This window comes from Schistocerca cancellata, chromosome 9, assembly GCF_023864275.1.
Source record: "Schistocerca cancellata isolate TAMUIC-IGC-003103 chromosome 9, iqSchCanc2.1, whole genome shotgun sequence".
NCBI lineage: Eukaryota > Metazoa > Arthropoda > Insecta > Orthoptera > Acrididae > Schistocerca > Schistocerca cancellata.
This window is the reverse complement of record NC_064634.1, coordinates 59255804-59267831: the sequence shown is the minus strand read 5'-3', so window position 1 is coordinate 59267831 and position 12028 is coordinate 59255804.

Genomic DNA, 12028 nt, shown 5'->3' with positions numbered 1-12028 from the left:
ATATTCATACAAATGGTTCTCTTTTCTCCAAAGGTCTCTTTAATTTTCCTGTAGGCAATATCCATCTTCCCCCCGGTGAGATATGCCTCTACATCCTTACATTTGTTCTCTAGCCATCCCTGCTTAGCCATTTTGCACTTCCTGTCAATCTCATTTTTGAGACGTTTGTATTCCTTTTTGCCTGCTTCATTTACTGCATTTTTATATTTTCTCCTTTCATCAATTAAATTCAGTATTTCATCTGTCACCCAAGGATTTCTACTAGCCCTCATCTTTTTACCTACTTGATCCTCTGTTGCCTTCACTATTTCATCCCTCAAAGCTACCTGTTCTTCTTCTAGTGTATTACTTTCCATCATTCCTGTCAATCATTCCCTAATGCTCTTCCTGAAACTCTGTACAACCTCTTGTTCTGTCAGATTATCCAAGTCTCATCTCCTGAAATTCCCACCTTTTTGTAGTTTCTTCAGTTTTAATTTACAGTTCATAACCAATAGAGTGTGGTCACAGTCCACATCTGCTTCGTGTCTATCTTGGCCACAATAATGCATTCACTATGCTGTTTTAGTAGCTTACCCACATTCCTATTCATTATTAAGCCTACTCCTGCATTACCCCAATTTGATTTTGTATTTATAACCCTCAATTCACCAGACCAGAAGTCTTGTTCCTCCTGCCACCAAATTTCACTAATTCCCACTATATCTAACTTTAACGTATCCAGTTTAAAATTTCTTACCTACCTGCCCAATAAAGGGAACTGACATTCTACGCTCCGATCCGTAGAATGCCAGTTTTCTTTCTCCTGAGTAGTCCCTGTCTGGATATCCAAATGGGGGACTATTTTACCTCCTGAATATTTTACCCAAGAGGGTGCCATAATCATTTAACCATATAGTAAAGCTGTGTACCCTCGGGAAGTATTACAGCTTTAGTTTCTCCTTGCCTTCAGCTGTTCACAGTACCAGCACAGCAAGGCCGTTTTGTTTAGTGTTACAAGACCAGATCAGTCAATCATCCAGACTGTTGCCCCTGCAACTACTAAAAAGGATGCTGCCCCTCTTCAGGTACCACACAATTGTCTAGCCTCTCAAAAGATACCCCTCCATTGTGGTTGCACCTATGGTACAGCTGTCTGTATTGCTGAGGAATGCAAGCCTCCCCACCAACGGCAAGGGCCATTGTTCATGGGGTGAAAATTAACTATACAATATACAAATATATTGATAATGTGTGTCCTTTCCAGCAGGTTGATTTAATTGTGTGGACACAACAGTCATTGTGGCACTGAAAATTATCAGGCAGGATGGGATACATCACCTGCACCAAAGATAACCTTGAGAGGTGCCAAACTTGATTTATCTTCTTTCTTTTAGTAAGTCTGGCCTTTTTTTCTACATTTTTAGGAATTGACTCTTGGAATTAGACACAGAAAACATTGAAAATGTTGAGGCAGCATGTGAGAGAGAACCTGCACCACTGTTAAACATGACAGGTGCTGAACTTAATACATCTTATTTCCTTTCATATGGTGTTTATCTCTGTTCTACATTTTTACAAATTAAATCATGCAAGTAAGCATAGAAATGAACTATACAAATTACAGATATTTTGATAAAGTGTGTCCTTTCCAGCAGGTTGATTTGACTGTGTGGTCACAACAGTCATGGTGCCATTGAAAATAATGAGGCTGGATGAGAGACATCACCTGCACCAAAGTTAACCATGAGAGGTGCTAAACTTGATACATCTTCTCTCTCATTGTAGGTCCAGAGTTATTTTCTACATTTTTACAAACTGACTCTTAGAATTTGACATCGAAATGAAGTGTTTGGTATTGTAATTCTATTGAATAATATCTCATTTCCAGCAGGTTGATTTGACTGTTTGACTGCACCAGTTATAGTGCTATCAAAAATGTTCGGGCATGATGCTGAACCTAATACATCTTCATTCTCTTGGTAAGTTAATTCCCTCAGTTCTACATACTTACAAATTAAATCTACAAGTGAACATAGAAATTAACTAAGTAGTTGTTGTGAACTTCAGCTCTCCATGCTACTGTATCCTGTGCAAGCTTCTTCATCTCCCAGTACCTACTGCAACCTGCATCATTCTGAATCTGCTTAGAGTATTCATTTCTTGGTCTCCCTCTACAATTTTTACCCTCCACACTGCTCTACAATACTAAATTGGTGTTCTCTTGATGCCTCAGGACATGACCTACCCACTGATCCCTTCTTGTAGTCAAGTTGTGCCACAAACTCCTCCCCAATTACATTTAGTACATATTCATTAGTTACATGATCTACCCATCTAATCTTCACCATTCTTCTGTAGCACCACATTTTGAAAGTTTCTATTCTCTTCTTGTCCAAACTATTTATCATCCATGTTTCACTTCCATACATGGCTACACTCCATACAAATACTTTCAGAAACAACTTCTTGACACGTGACTCTATACCCGATGTTAACAAATTTCTCTTCTTCAGAAATGCTTTCCTTGCCATTGCCTGTCTACATTTGATATCCTGTCTACTTCAACCATCATCAGTTATTTTGCTCCCCAAATAGCAAAACTCATCTACTACTTTAAGTGTCTCATTTCCTAATCTAATTCCCACAGCATCACCCAATTTAATTCAACTACATTCCATTATCCTCGTTTAGCTTTTGTTGATGTTCATCTTATAGCCTCCTTTCAAGACACTGTCCATTCCGTTCAGGTGCTCTTCCAGGTCCTTAGCTGTCTCTGACAGAATTACAATGTCATCAGTGAACCTCAAAGTTTTCATTTCTTCGCCATGGATTTTGATTCCTACTCCAAATTTTTCTTTTGTTTCCATTACTGCTTGCTCAATATACAGATTGAATAACATTGGGGAGAGGCTACAACCCTGCCTCACTCACTTCCCAGCCACTGCTTTCCTGTCATGGCCCTCAGCTCTTATAACTGCCATCTAGTTTCTGTAAACATTGTAAATAGCCTTTTGCTCCCTGTATTTTACCTTTGCCACCTTCAGAATTTGAAAGAGAGTATTCCAGTCAACATTGTCAAAAGCTTTCTCTAAGTCTACAAAAGCTAGAAACATAGGCTTACCTTTCCTTAATCTATCTTCTAAGAGAAGTCATAGGGTAAGTATTGCCTCACGTGTTCCAACATTTCTACAGAATCCAAACTGATCTTCCTCGAGGTAGGCTTATACCAGTTTTTCCATTCGTCTGTAAAGAATTCGCATTAGTATTTTGCAACTATGACTGATAGTTCATTAATTTTCACATCTGTCAACACTTGCTTTCTTTGAGATTGAAATTAATATATTCTTCTTGAAGTCTGATGGTATTTCGCCTGTCTCATAATCTTGCTCACCAGATGGTAGAGTTTTGTCAGGGCTGGCTGTTCCAAGGCCGCCAGTAGTTCTAATGGAATGTTGTCTGCTCCCGGGGCCTTGTTTCGACTCAGGTCTTTCAGTGCTCTGTCAAACACTTCATGCAGTATCATATCTCCCATTTCATCTTCATCTACATCTTCTTCCATATCCATAATATTGTCCTCAAGTACATAGCCCTTGTATCGGACCTCTATATACTCCTTCCACCTTTCTGCTTTCCCTTTCTTGTTTAGAACTGTGTTTCCATCTGAGCTCTTGATATTCATACAAATGGTTCTCTTTTCTCCAAAGGTCTCTTTAATTTTCCTGTAGGCAATATCCATCTTCCCCCCGGTGAGATATGCCTCTACATCCTTACATTTGTTCTCTAGCCATCCCTGCTTAGCCATTTTGCACTTCCTGTCAATCTCATTTTTGAGACGTTTGTATTCCTTTTTGCCTGCTTCATTTACTGCATTTTTATATTTTCTCCTTTCATCAATTAAATTCAGTATTTCATCTGTCACCCAAGGATTTCTACTAGCCCTCATCTTTTTACCTACTTGATCCTCTGTTGCCTTCACTATTTCATCCCTCAAAGCTACCTGTTCTTCTTCTAGTGTATTACTTTCCATCATTCCTGTCAATCATTCCCTAATGCTCTTCCTGAAACTCTGTACAACCTCTTGTTCTGTCAGATTATCCAAGTCTCATCTCCTGAAATTCCCACCTTTTTGTAGTTTCTTCAGTTTTAATTTACAGTTCATAACCAATAGAGTGTGGTCACAGTCCACATCTGCTTCGTGTCTATCTTGGCCACAATAATGCATTCACTATGCTGTTTTAGTAGCTTACCCACATTCCTATTCATTATTAAGCCTACTCCTGCATTACCCCAATTTGATTTTGTATTTATAACCCTCAATTCACCAGACCAGAAGTCTTGTTCCTCCTGCCACCAAATTTCACTAATTCCCACTATATCTAACTTTAACGTATCCAGTTTAAAATTTCTTACCTACCTGCCCAATAAAGGGAACTGACATTCTACGCTCCGATCCGTAGAATGCCAGTTTTCTTTCTCCTGAGTAGTCCCTGTCTGGATATCCAAATGGGGGACTATTTTACCTCCTGAATATTTTACCCAAGAGGGTGCCATAATCATTTAACCATATAGTAAAGCTGTGTACCCTCGGGAAGTATTACAGCTTTAGTTTCTCCTTGCCTTCAGCTGTTCACAGTACCAGCACAGCAAGGCCGTTTTGTTTAGTGTTACAAGACCAGATCAGTCAATCATCCAGACTGTTGCCCCTGCAACTACTAAAAAGGATGCTGCCCCTCTTCAGGTACCACACAATTGTCTAGCCTCTCAAAAGATACCCCTCCATTGTGGTTGCACCTATGGTACAGCTGTCTGTATTGCTGAGGAATGCAAGCCTCCCCACCAACGGCAAGGGCCATTGTTCATGGGGTGAAAATTAACTATACAATATACAAATATATTGATAATGTGTGTCCTTTCCAGCAGGTTGATTTAATTGTGTGGACACAACAGTCATTGTGGCACTGAAAATTATCAGGCAGGATGGGATACATCACCTGCACCAAAGATAACCTTGAGAGGTGCCAAACTTGATTTATCTTCTTTCTTTTAGTAAGTCTGGCCTTTTTTTCTACATTTTTAGGAATTGACTCTTGGAATTAGACACAGAAAACATTGAAAATGTTGAGGCAGCATGTGAGAGAGAACCTGCACCACTGTTAAACATGACAGGTGCTGAACTTAATACATCTTATTTCCTTTCATATGGTGTTTATCTCTGTTCTACATTTTTACAAATTAAATCATGCAAGTAAGCATAGAAATGAACTATACAAATTACAGATATTTTGATAAAGTGTGTCCTTTCCAGCAGGTTGATTTGACTGTGTGGTCACAACAGTCATGGTGCCATAGAAAATGAACAAGTATGATGTGATACAGCACCTGCTTCACAGTTACCCATGAGTGGTGCTGCACTTCATATATCTTCTTTCTTTTGGTATGGTATGCTCTGCCTTGTGTTTGACATTATTACAAACTGACTCTTACAAGTAGACACATAAAGGAACTCTATGGTATTGGAGTTGTCCAAATCATATCTCTTTTGCTGATGGTTGATTCGATTGTTTGGCTGCACCAGTTATGGTGTCATCTTAAATGTTCATGCAGGAAGTGAAACATCACTTGGTAGCCTTACTGTCCCATACAGTGCTACTAAAATTCTTTTAGTCTCTTCACTAGTTTCAAGAGCTTCAAGAGACGTGAGATATAAAAAAGAAAAACTTTTTACTTGTTTCCATTGTCTTGTTGTTGTTGGCTCCAAGTCTTGTTGTGTCTTGGGGTGCATTCTTGCTGCTATAATTTTTATAACATTGCAGTTTATTGTTGAACTGAATAATTGACGAAAATTTGCCTGTTGCTATGAATATCTTTTTATTTTGTCCCATTCTTTTATAACACAGGGACTTTACAATTCCACTTCAGAAATTGAATTCACATTATTGCTGATAAGATAAGAAATTCATCTACTTCCATCAGAGGCATGCTCACTATTACTTACATTCTGTGGCACTCACACAGTTCCAAAGAGTTTACAAAACATAATAGTTTAGAAAGTTTCTTAACGAAAGAAGGATCTTTGCTCAAATATGTCATTATTTTGCAAATGAATCCAGAAATACATTTTGTAATTCATGCTGGATTGTATAATTAATAATATCAATTTTTAGTATGCCTGAAATTTCATAATTTCAAATATTTTTAAAAGAGGAGTAATTTTGGCTGTACGAGCAGAGCACTAACAAATTATTTTCTTTTTTACATACTTTAACCCAAAACATAACACATCAAATACAAAATCATGTGAAGTTCATTCAGTAATACAGCTGATATAACGTTCACCTATACAAGAATTGATAGTATACATGGTATCAGTTGTTTCTTCAAGGAGGGGGGGGGGGGGGGGGGGGGGGGAAGCAGTAATGTTAGAGAAGTGTGACCCATTACAATAATGCCATCATAAAATTTGGAAACAGAATGTTTACAACATTTTGTGACAGACTATAAGCTTTGCTAAATGGTGTACAAAATGATGCCCAGGATAGCAGATAGATGTACAGAAGTATCTGATTCATAACATATTACAGAGAACATAAGAAAAATATCTACTTTACAAATCATACTCTATAAATATATCAGGATGTGGCATTCAGATTTTCAGATCTGTGGAACATACAGTCACAAGAAAATACCAAAAATCAAAACTGCAACATTACACCACTAAACTATAGAATAATTACAGAGACAAGGTAAATTACTAGAATTACAAATTTTAAGTTAAGATCTGTACAGTCAAACGTTCAAAACCTTCAAAAGAGAAGAGAAAAAAATTTCAGCGCCTAGGTGTATAATGAGTGAGCCAACTCAATAAGCTCACAACGACGGGTACAGACCAGAAGAATATACTCTATCATGAGTATGGATCAATCAGCCATATAAACCACAATATTCAAGGATATGTTGGCTCATGAAAGAACAAACTGATGGAAAAATGTTAGCGCCTGAATTTACGATGTGGGTCTGACCCATGAATCCAAACCACACCAGGTACAAACCAGCAAAACAGGTTTCCACACAACAAAATGAATTATGTTCATACTCATATCAATAAGTTCAGTTATATACAAGAGTAAATGCAAGAAACATCTGGCCTTAGTCAATGGTTGTACATTCTCCTTGAATGTACACAGTCACAATGACCTAGGGTACTCAAAACAGAGCTAAGCATGAGTCTGTTAACAACTCAAGATCCAATCAGATACAATATTGCAGTACTCAGGATAGATTCAAATAAACATAGTCATAAATACACTCCTGGAAATGGAAAAAAGAACACATTGACATCGGTGTGTCAGACCCACCATACTTGCTCCGGACACTGCGAGAGGGCTGTACAAGCAATGATCACACGCACGGCACAGCGGACACACCAGAAACCGCGGTGTTGGCCGTCGAATGGTGCTAGCTGCGCAGCATTTGTGCACCGCCGCCGTCAGTGTCAGCCAGTTTGCCGTGGCATACGGAGCTCCATCGCAGTCTTTAACACTGGTAGCATGCCGCGACAGCGTGGACGTGAACCGTATGTGCAGTTGAGAGACTTTGAGCGAGGGCATATAGTGGGCATGCGGGAGGCCGGGTGGACGTACCGCCGAATTGCTCAACACGTGGGGTGTGAGGTCTCCACAGTACATCGATGTTGTTGCCAGTGGTCGGCGGAAGGAGCACGTGCCCGTCAACCTGGGACCGGACCACAGCGATGCACCGATGCACGCCAAGACCGTAGGATCCTACGCAGTGCCGTAGGGGACCGCACCGCCACTTCCCAGCAAATTAGGGACACTGTTGCTCCTGGGGTATCGGCGAGGACCATTTGCAACCGTCTCCATGAAGCTGGGCTACGGTCCCGCACACCGTTAGGCCATCTTCTGCTCACACCCCAACATCGTGCAGCCCGCCTCCAGCGGTGTCGCGACAGGCGTAAATGGAGGGACGAATAGAGACGTGTCGTCTTCAGCGATTATAGTCGCTTCTGCCTTGGTGCCAATGATGGCCGTATGCGTGTTTGGCGCCGTGCAGGTGAGCGCCACAATCAGGACTGCATACGACCGAGGCACACAGGGCCAACACCCGGCATCATGGTGTGGGGAGCGATCTCTTACACTGGCCGTACACCACTGGTGATCATCGAGAGGACACTGAATAGTGCACGGTACATCCAAACTGTCATCGAACCCATCGTTCTACCATTCCTAGACCGGCAAGGGAACTTGCTGTTCCAACAGGACAATGCACGTCCGCATGTATCCCGTGCCACCCAACGTGCTCTAGAAGGTGTAAGTCAACTATCCTGGCCAGCAAGATCTCCGGATCTGTCCCCCATTGAGCATGTTTGGGACTGGATGAAGCGTCGTCTCACGCGGTCTGCATGTCCAGCATGAACGCTGGTCCAACTGAGGCACCAGGTGGAAATGGCATGGCAAGCCGTTCCACAGGACTACATCCAGCATCTCTATGATTGTCTCCATGGGAGAATAGCAGCCTGCATTGCTGCAAAAGGCGGATATACACTGTACTAGTGCCGACATTGTGCATGCTCTGTTGCCTGTGTCTATGTGCCTGTGGCTCTGTCAGTGTGATCATGTGATGTATCTGACCCCAGGAATGTGTCAATAAAGTTTCCCCTTCCTGGGACAATGAATTCACGGTGTTCTTATTTCAATTTCCAGGAGTGTAGCTTTGAATGATGACACAATCCAGTAGCTTGACAGTCGAAATCAGAGTGTGAAAACTAATACAACTAACCAATGTTCATAATGACCTAGAACATTCATTTACAACTGATAAAAAAAGAAATACACTCCTGGAAACTGAAATAAGAACACTGTGAATTCATTGTCCCAGGAAGGGGAAACTTTATTGACACATTCCTGGGGTCAGATACATCACATGATCACACTGACAGAACCACAGGCACATAGACACAGGCAACAGAGCATGCACAATGTCGGCACTAGTACAGTGTATATCCACCTTTCGCAGCAATGCAGGCTGCTATTCTCCCATGGAGACGATCGTAGAGATGCTGGATGTAGTCCTGTGGAACGGCTTGCCATGCCATTTCCACCTGGCGCCTCAGTTGGACCAGCGTTCGTGCTGGACGTGCAGACCGCGTGAGACGACGCTTCATCCAGTCCCAAACATGCTCAATGGGGGACAGATCTGGAGATCTTGCTGGCCAGGGTAGTTGACTTACACCTTCTAGAGCACGTTGGGTGGCATGGGATACATGCGGACGTGCATTGTCCTGTTGGAACAGCAAGTTCCCTTGCCGGTCTAGGAATGGTAGAACGATGGGTTCGATGACAGTTTGGATGTACCGTGCACTATTCAGTGTCCCCTCGACGATCACCAGTGGTGTACGGCCAGTGTAGGAGATCGCTCCCCACACCATGATGCCGGGTGTTGGCCCTGTGTGCCTCGGTCGTATGCAGTCCTGATTGTGGCGCTCACCTGCACGGCGCCAAACACGCATACGACCATCATTGGCACCAAGGCAGAAGCGACTCTCATCGCTGAAGATGACACGTCTCCATTCATCCCTCCATTCACGCCTGTCGCGACACCACTGGAGGCGGGCTGCACGATGTTGGGGCGTGAGCGGAAGACGGCCTAACGGTGTGCGGGACCGTAGCCCAGCTTCATGGAGACGGTTGCGAATGGTCCTCGCCGATACCCCAGGAGCAACAGTGTCCCTAATTTGCTGGGAAGTGGTGGTGCGGTCCCCTACGGCACTGCGTAGGATCCTACGGTCTTGGCGTGCATCCGTGTGTCGCTGCAGTCCGGTCCCAGGTCGACGGGCACGTGCACCTTCCGCCGACCACTGGCGACAACATCGATGTACTGTGGAGACCTCACGCCCCACGTGTTGAGCAATTCGGCGGTACGTCCACCCGGCCTCCCGCATGCCCACTATACGCCCTCGCTCAAAGTCCGTCAACTGCACATACAGTTCACGTCCACGCTGTCGCGGCATGCTACCAGTGTTAAAGACTGCGATGGAGCTCCGTATGCCACGGCAAACTGGCTGACACTGACGGCGGCGGTGCACAAATGCTGCACAGCTAGCGCCATTCGACGGCCAACACCGCGGTTCCTGGTGTGTCCGCTGTGCCGTGCGTGTGATCATTGCTTGTACAGCCCTCTTGCAGGGTCCGGAGCAAGTATGGTGGGTCTGACACACCGGTGGCAATGTGTTCTTTTTTCCATTTCCAGGAGTGTACATACTCATTTAAAGTTACATAATGTACTGGAAAGATAATCCCCCTTCATGCATTTATGCTGAATAACACTGTCTTTAGCAGTCTTGGCAAACAATTCACAAATATCAGTCACAACACAGATCCAGTAAACAGTTTCTCGAATACATTGCCCAGCACCCACGATCTCTTGCAGGTTGACTGGTCCAGCAGGGTACAGCCATACAGCAGTGTGGGGAGTGGATCCACCCACATCTTTCAGCTTCCTCCTTAGAGTTCTCATTACACGCTCCTACGGATCGGTAACTTCTTGTCTAGCATTCACGTCAAATCCTGAAACATTGTTTTGTGTACCAAACATGCTGTTCATTACCTTCTTCACATCTCACAAGATATGTTATCCTTACTCATTCTAAAATCAACTATATGGGATTTATGTCAGGCGAAATTAAAAAGTGTTCACATATGAAACATTAATAGAGTTAAATGCAATGAAAATAATGGACCAATAAGGTAATACACACAGATATGCTCAGATACTGTTACTTGTCTTTGCAGTGCAAATTATGAATATTGTCTCATTTTAAAGTTGAGACAAGATCTACTCATTTAGTCTCATGGCAAATATGTATCAAATTCTAAAGTGCAAATCTGTTACAGAAGACAACTATATAGTGTATCATAGGTTTTTAATTCAGTCATTAGATGAGACAGAAATTTAAAACTCACATCATCTTACATACTAAATTCCAGACAAACAAAACCCAATTAAACAGTTTTATAAATCTACAAATAGATTTTAACCTTGTCAATGGATAAGATAGAACTTTAAAAACTACATGAACTTACATACTACATTCATGGAAAACAAAATGCAATTATATAGTCTTAAAAATTTAACAACATAGTGAATATTTTCTTCTAGATGGGGTATCATTCATTATGCATTATGTTCATATATCATGTCCTCTATACTAAATATTAACAGTACTTGACATTTTACATACTTGCTCTGCTTAATAGTAGCTCCTCTTATTTTTACATGTGCAATGTACATTTCCACAAAATTCTTACTATACTGGATTTTGTCTCTAAATTGTTCAGATATGTCACAAATCAGACTACCTGTATCACTCAAACAGTTCCCTTCCCACTGATCAATCTTAATCTTCATGTAAGGACATCCAAAATCTGAATCACCATCTCTGTTATTTCATGTAAGAGATCACTTTCAGTTTCATCAAATGCTACATCTACACTGTTTTTGCAAGGTTTTATCAACTTTACTGGTACCATAGCATTAGTTTGGTTACATATGTTGTCAGGTGAAGATTGAATGCACTTAATGAGTTCCATAGCAAACTAACATCACTTATTACAGAAGGAACACAAAATATACTACTGTAGAAATCACATTCCCTACTTAGATCTCCTTTAACTTCATTCCACCAATTTGGATACAAATTTTGACTAACCATAGTTAACTTATTCTGGAATGAACATTTATATATGTTATCAACAATCTGGTTTGAAACAAATTTCAAAAAATTTCACCTTTATTCTCTAGGCTTACAGATAACTCACCTTTACTATTTGGATCATTACTCTGCATGACATCAATGAAAAACTGCTTTGACTGGACTTAAATTCTATGATTCTCACTTACATCACCATAAACATCACTCACCTTAGCTGTATTCACAACAAATATCTCCAACACTTCATTATTTTCAAACTTCACAGTTAACCTGATACTCATCATCATCATTATCATTATCATCATTACTATTCTCTTC